Source organism: Coffea arabica, chromosome 6c (assembly GCF_036785885.1).
Source record: "Coffea arabica cultivar ET-39 chromosome 6c, Coffea Arabica ET-39 HiFi, whole genome shotgun sequence".
Classification (NCBI taxonomy): Eukaryota; Viridiplantae; Streptophyta; class Magnoliopsida; order Gentianales; family Rubiaceae; genus Coffea; species Coffea arabica.
This window is the reverse complement of record NC_092320.1, coordinates 27,624,131-27,631,473: the sequence shown is the minus strand read 5'-3', so window position 1 is coordinate 27,631,473 and position 7,343 is coordinate 27,624,131. Positions and strand designations below refer to the sequence as shown.

At 36.4% G+C, this 7,343-nt stretch overlaps 1 long non-coding RNA gene across 1 annotated transcript; it reads right to left on the bottom strand.

The window, feature by feature from the left end:
• Positions 1 to 408: 408 nt before the first annotated feature.
• LOC140008585 (uncharacterized) lies at positions 409 to 5,091 on the bottom strand. The gene is made up of 3 exons (XR_011816089.1): positions 4,542 to 5,091; positions 1,493 to 1,548; positions 409 to 655 (listed from the first exon to the last, which is right to left on the bottom strand). It is a non-coding gene; the product is annotated as an uncharacterized lncRNA (long non-coding RNA).
• Between the last annotated feature and the right edge of the window lie 2,252 nt (positions 5,092 to 7,343).

Genomic DNA, 7,343 nt, shown 5'->3' with positions numbered 1-7,343 from the left:
GTATCCTCTGAAACTGGTATATTCAAGTATTACCTCTACTATTATTTTTGGATTTCGGACCCGATAGGGGGTTGATCGGTGGACAGAAATTGGTGTAAAGTGATGATCTGCGGATATTGTTACTACATTTCAAACGTTGACGGAGTGTCAACGGACTCGAAAATGCTGCTGCTGGACTGGTGCTGTGGCGACCCCACTTCCCCCTGAGGCGAACCAAAGGGTTGGCGGGCCGTCTGCCCAGCTCTCGCCAGGACTCACGCACGCACACTAACCCAAATCCTATCGAAGAATAGCCTAACTATTACAATGTCGCTTCCTTTCAAAATAAGTCAACATCTACCACATTTGCTTCAGAGACAACAAGGAACTTAAAATCGCCAATCTATGGCCCTTAGACATCACACGCTCTAGAACCAAGGAATAAGGTCGTTCGTATCTAGATACATCAATCCATAATTCACAAACACAAATATATTATCCAACCTCCGAAATAGGGTTTACACATTTTCCAGCTTCAAGCGGCAATCCAAAAGTAAAAGTACAGAATTCAAGTTAAAACACAATACAAGCCTACACAATAGCCATAATATTCGTTACATCCCATACGAGAAGAAAAGAAACATGAATAAGTCTCAGCGCTTTCAGTCTCCAGAACCTGTTAAGGAAAACAAATACGTGGGGTGAGCTAAAGCTCAGTGGTGCCCCAAAACATGCAATCACATAAATCAAACAGCGGTTAATAATTTAAATCAAATCGAAACAGTCAGGAAAGCGTGTAACAACACAAGGTAGGATACAAGGGCTCTCAGGAGCCATTTTCCACGCTTGATCAGATACCATCGTAGTTGACCCTCCGTCAACTTTCCCTACTTAATTTCCATGTAGATATACTTATTTTAATCCTAACCCGTCACCGTTCATACCTCTGCTTTGGGCCCAAACTTCATCTACCGACGCAGTATACTCGAGATATACCCGTAATAAATTTGTCGAGGGATTCACCCAACGACGTTTTGGTAGTTGGATTCAGATGTCGAGGGATTCACCCAACGACGCAACTACAGATTCAGATGTTATGGTAGTTGGATTCAGATGTCGAGGGATTCACCCAACGACGCAACTACAGATTCAGATGTTATGGTAGTTGGATTCAGATGTCGAGGGATTCACCCAACGACGCAACTACAGATTCAGATGTTATGGTAGTTGGATTCAGATGTCGAGGGATTCACCCAACGACGCAACTACAGATTCAGATGTTATGGTAGTTGGATTCAGATGTCGAGAGATTCACCCAACGACGCAACTACATTTAGATTCACAGATTCATTAGAAAATGTTTCACACATGTCACCACTCGAACGGCTAGTGCGATAAAGTACACACTGCTCACTTCGATTGATCAAAATCATTTATTGCATTTTGGCAATTATCACATAGCGAATTGATAAAGCGCTTAACCACATAACATAGAACAAGCAGGGACACTCACCAAGAGTGAAGTTCAGATATTGGATTGAGGATCGAGTTCCGCGTCCTCGTAAAATCCTAGAATATCAGAATTTAAGCCATAAGTCTTCTATTGGAACTTTTGGCTTGCACATGTAGAGTTTTCTAGCATGTTGCTAGTTTACTTTTTCTCAAAATATTTTACTTGGAATCAAGCTTGTGAGAACCGTACAATATTTCTTATAATATTCCTGGAATACTTTTCCTCGAAGAAAATACTATTATTATTTTCTTAAAATAAGTCGGCAAGATATTTAATATCAAGGCTAGAAGTATACCTTGAGAAAAAGTTCCTTTGAGTGGCGGTGCTTGCAAAATCTTTGCTAAGGCTTTAGGGTAAGGTCTATTGAAAAATGTTGCTAGAATAAGGTTTTTCTTTTCTTCTTGCCAAGCAGGTTGCTACGTTTAAAACCAAAGTGATCGAGTTTCACCTTTCAAATTTTCCTTAGTTCCGACTAGCCTTAAACGATTTATAAAGAAGGAAGGAATTTGGAACAAAACTAAGGTTTTGAGTCTGGGAGAATCATTTCCCCAGATTGATAAGGCTAGTTTAACTTAAGGGATAAAAGTCATGTTGCCCAAGTTTCTAAGGCAAAAATAGTAGACACTATGTTTAGCAATATGATGCTAAATCTGTACCGTTCGAGACTTAAAGCAAAATATTTTTCATTTACTTAGTCAAGCGTTTATTTGGAGTCACAAGGTCGGTACAACTTCTCACATTTTCGATTCCAAACCAAAATCACATTTCCTCAACATTGCACAATTAGAATTTAAACAGTAATAACACTAGGGCTCGTCAATTCTTAGCCCTGTGTTCCAACAAATTTATATCTAAGCATAAGCAGGAAAATTTACCAAGGCTTCGTCAATACTTAGCACTTGGTAATCATTACTTATATCAACTCACAGTTTCACAAAATAGTAGCACAGATTTCCAAACAATTTTAGCAATTCAGTTATCCATGCAGGATGGGAATTCATAGAGCCCACCGTCAACAATTTCCAATAAATCAACCGTCAATTCAAAAGTGGGAATTCATAGAGCCCACCGTCAACAATTTCGACACATTATGCTCCAATGAAAAATAATGTCGACCATTAGCTTTGCGGACATTGGAATACGAATAGAAACTGTTTCACTAGCCAGGCTTAAGCATACGTTTAGCAAGTACCTTCTTACCCTCTAATCCTTTGAAAATTTCAGGAACACCCTAGGGTCAAACCACAATTCAGTCAAGAGTTTGAACCACTAGTAATATAAGGTCCCAATCCGAATTCAAGTGGAGATTTAAAATGAAACAGGTCATTCATGCCAAACAGTTTACTTTGAAAATTCACCGACAGTAGTACACATGGAGTAAAAATACGAAATTTCTACAGGGCGAAGATCTATGATTCTAGTTTCAAATGCCGCTGACGGCGCCTTAAACGGATTTTCCTACACCAAGATATAACCGTTTTATCGAGACTGGTCAGGGACTTCCGAAAATCTGGAGTTTCATTTTTCACTTATGAAAAACTCCTTTTTCTTTTCTTTTCACACCAAAAGTTTTTATTCAAACCATCGTACATTTCTTATAGGGCTCCAAAACAACATATTCCAAGCATCATTTTTCAAGAAAAATTTCCAAGAACCAAGCAAATTTTCAACTCAATTCTCGGCTGTCTCAACGAAAATTCCAGCAATTGTATACTAGCGTTTTTTGGTTTCAGCTTTACATGTACTAATTGGTTCATTGCTGAACAAATTGTATATCTTAAAATTTGTATCTCTTATGAAATTCTGAGCCACCATAATCCAAGGAAATAAAATAAATTTCCAGAAACAAATTGAATTTTTCCAACGATATTGAAATTCTGGTTCATATCCCTTTGGCTATCACCCAAAATTTCCAGCAACCAATCTACTTTAGTTCGAATTTTCCCTTGGTTTAATCATGGTGTTAGTTACTCAAATTCAGTATTTAAACACATAGCAAGATAATGAACATTTCCAGTTTAAGAGTTGAATTTAAACCATGGTTACAAACCCCAAAATTTCCAGGTTTAAACCTCACGGCTTCTCTCAAGATTTCCAAACAATTTCAACCATTATAAATCCCAGAAAAATTCCAAAATCAAAGTTGAGATTTCAACTCAACATTTGGCAACCACAAGAAAATTTCCCTAATAGTCACGGTTGAATCATGCGTGAAGAGCTTTCTATTTTCATTTCATTTTCTGGTTTGGACATGCTTATAAACTCTTACATTCCTTATGCACGTATCAAGCTAGCATATGAATATTTCCAGCTCAGAAATCAAGTTCAAATAATATCCATAACCATCAAAATTTCCAGAAATTTTTTTCCTATTTGGTCCGGATGATCTTGCCTTAAGGCAGATTGCACTTTTGAATTTTTATTCCTCTGTTTTAACAACTAATTAGCTACATGCAGGGCCTAAGTACTCATTATTAGCTATATAATTATGATTATAAGCCCAAATTACAAAAATCAAAACCAATTTAAGCTGCACTACCCCAAGCAAGCTCACGGCCAAATTTTCCAGCCAAGACAGAATTTTCCACAGCTTTGTTTTCACCATTTGATTGCGAAATTTAACACATGCAAGACTCTAATCCGGATAATCATCCAAAATCCAGTTAGATAAACATCATTCATGCTCAGATAGTCCAAATTCAGACCCATTCAGCAGCCAAAATAAAACAAGTGCATCAAGCTCCACGGCAGGAGCTTTATAGCTAACCAATTTTTTTTGTAGGCCTTCACTATGCCATCCGAAGGTACAATCAGCATGCAAAATAGAAATCATCACATTTTCATTTGACTAAATCCACTTAAGTGCTCAAATCATCACAGGAAATCAGAATTGGAGTGCGTTATCATCTCAGCTTTCGGATGGTATCTCATCATTCAAAACAGAATTTTCTAATGATTCCATTCAACTTCCGAATGCTCTATCATCACATACATATTACTAGATAACTCCAACTACCTCAGATTAATCCTAAAATGATCCAGAATTTACCTCACAACTAGTCAAGCTTTCACACGAAAATCTGGAAAATGTTTTCCTCCTCTCGGCTCACAAGCACGCGACAGGGTAGTGGTCCTGGTTCAGTGAGTTGCGGCTGGAGTTGGCGAGGTGCAGAGTGGTTAAGATTGCAGTTGTGATGTTGGTCTGAAGTTATCGAAGGTGGTGATGGTTCTCTGGTTTCTCCCTCAGCTTACGGACAAGACAAAAGGGAAATGCAACTCGCGGCTTCCTCCTTCAGCTCCTCTTTGTCGATAATAACTAAGCAGAAGAGTTGCAGTTGTGGTTTGGAATGTGAAGTGGAAGTGGATGAAAGAGTGCCGTGGTTTTGGAGCTGATTGAGTGTAAGAGTTGGTTTACTTGTGGAGTTGGTGATGGATTTGGATTGGTGGTATGGGCGGTGCTAGGCTGCTGTCCGAAGTCTTGTTTGGGCAGAGGACTTGGAATTGTATCTTGATATGTGAAAGAAAGAGGGATGTGTATGGTGCCGGTTTTAGAAGATGTTTGAGGCCAGAATTGGTGGAGTGTGGAGATGGTTTTACGTATGGAATTGGAGAGTTTCTGATTGGTTAAGTGGGCGGCAATGGAAGGCTGAACAAGGGAATGTTTGGCCGAGCATTGTGAGGTTGTGGTATAGTGGAGGTTTTGTGAAATTGTGGAGGGCATTTTGGTCCATTCACTTTGCCCCCTAACCTCTTCTCAATCCTCAATTCTATCTTAAATCCAATACTTATCACCAATTGAAATTTGAAGGCCTAATTCTACACTAATATACCGAAACCGTTTTATCGAATATAATCGGTTACGAATTAATATTAAGGTTCCTAACATTTGTACTTTATTAACTTATTAAAATCAAGTTTGACCTTGTTATAAAAATCTAACATTTAACGTTAGTACTAATTGGAATTTATTTTAAGGAAATTAAGGTTATCGATTGATTGTCCTTTAAATTGTTTGAGTCAAGGAAATTAAGATCCTAATTTTAATATGTTAGTACGAAGAATTAATTCTTAACTCTAAGATATTAATTTAGTATAGTAAAACTAAGAAATTCATAGTCTAGGGAAATTATATCATTCTTCATTTATAACGTGTGTTTAACTACTTATTTGAAAACAAGAAAACATAATATAACTCAAGAATTATTAATTTAGTGTAGCAAAGCTAAGTGCTTTAATAGTTAGCACCGTTATGTTAGTTTGCACACAAAAATTATTTTTATATACTTGTTTACAACAAATGAACTAACGTGGTAGATTAGAACAAGAATTACGAAGGGATTATGCACTAGTATCTAAAAGCGAGTGAAAGTAATACTAGAAAAGATTTAAAGAATACGAAGGCTAAATAAAAGTGAAGTCGAAGTAAGCATTGGTATTTCTGCAAAATTCAAGGTTCTCACAGGTGCAAGTGAAATATTGAACGGGACTAAGTGCTACGCCTGAAATCTGGCAGGAGCCACTGTATCAGTTATATCAACGTTTAAATCTTGGGTGCTCTGCCTAGAACTTGCCGGGAGCCACCGTATCAGTACCGTATTCTTTTCTTATTGGTGTTAAATTGCTTATTTAAAAATGTGAACTGTTAATGATTTCGTTTATAACTATTTACTGTTCTCGTTTCAAGATTTTGATATATGTGATTGATATCTTGCCAATTTGACTGCATGTTTTTTTGGAATCTCACTGGGCTTTTAACTCATCCCATTATTTGTTTTCCTTAACAAGGTACGGGGATGAGAGAGACAAAAATAATAATAGTTTGTAATAGGATATCTTGAGTTTGTATTTGGCCGACACGGTATTATGGTACTAGCCGTTTAAGTTCTTTTCTTTTGGTTTGTACTTTAGTTTCAATATTTAAGAAATTTGTAACTTGTAAATGTTATATTGGAGGATTTTAGTATGATTAAATTTAGGGCTTGTAGTGAATCATGACGAGAATTGGACAGGCGGGCCCCTAACCTCTAGGGTATGCCCTAGGAAAAGGTGGGGTCGTCACACATTCAATCTAGGTAAGTAATAGAAGTTCATATATTTTGCACATTAGATAAAAATAATAGTTTTAGTGCATCCTTCATAATTTATTTTCAATCCCTAAATCTCAATTCCAAACACATTCACAGAAAATCTAAAAACACATTCACAGGAAATCCTTTACGTCCCCAACATGCATGATTCTAGGCAGATAACTAAAAGTTTTTCACCCTAATAACTATAGCTTTTTAAGGCTTTGTCTTTTTTCTTTTTCCCAGTCATATAAGTAGTGGAGTTGTAACTTGCAAGCTCTTACTACAGATCTAAGACACAAATAAAAAATTTATCGAAGCAATCTTCTTTCCCCTTTGTTATATCTCTGAAGCATTGGAAGCCTTCTTGATATTACGAAACAAAATACCCGCAAGGGTTAATTATAAAAATTCCCTTTAATCAGTTTTTGCATTTTTACCCCTTAATGTTATTTTTTCTCAGTTCACCCCTTAAACTGTTAGTCAACTCTAATGTTGGGTAACAAAAATGTCAAAAAGACATTGATTTCTCTAAGGGATAATTATAATAAATCCTCTTAAGGTATGCCACATTTTGCATTTTACCCTTCAATATCATTTTTTTATTTGTTTGTTTGTCTCTAAAACCATTAGTCAACTCCAATTTTTTTTGTACTATTCAAGAAAATAATATTTTAAAAAATAAAAATCACTAACCTAATAATGAAAATTATTATATATATTCATGGATATAGATCTTGTTAGATTTTGTTCCTATAATTATAGTTTTTTTTAGATAGAAGAAA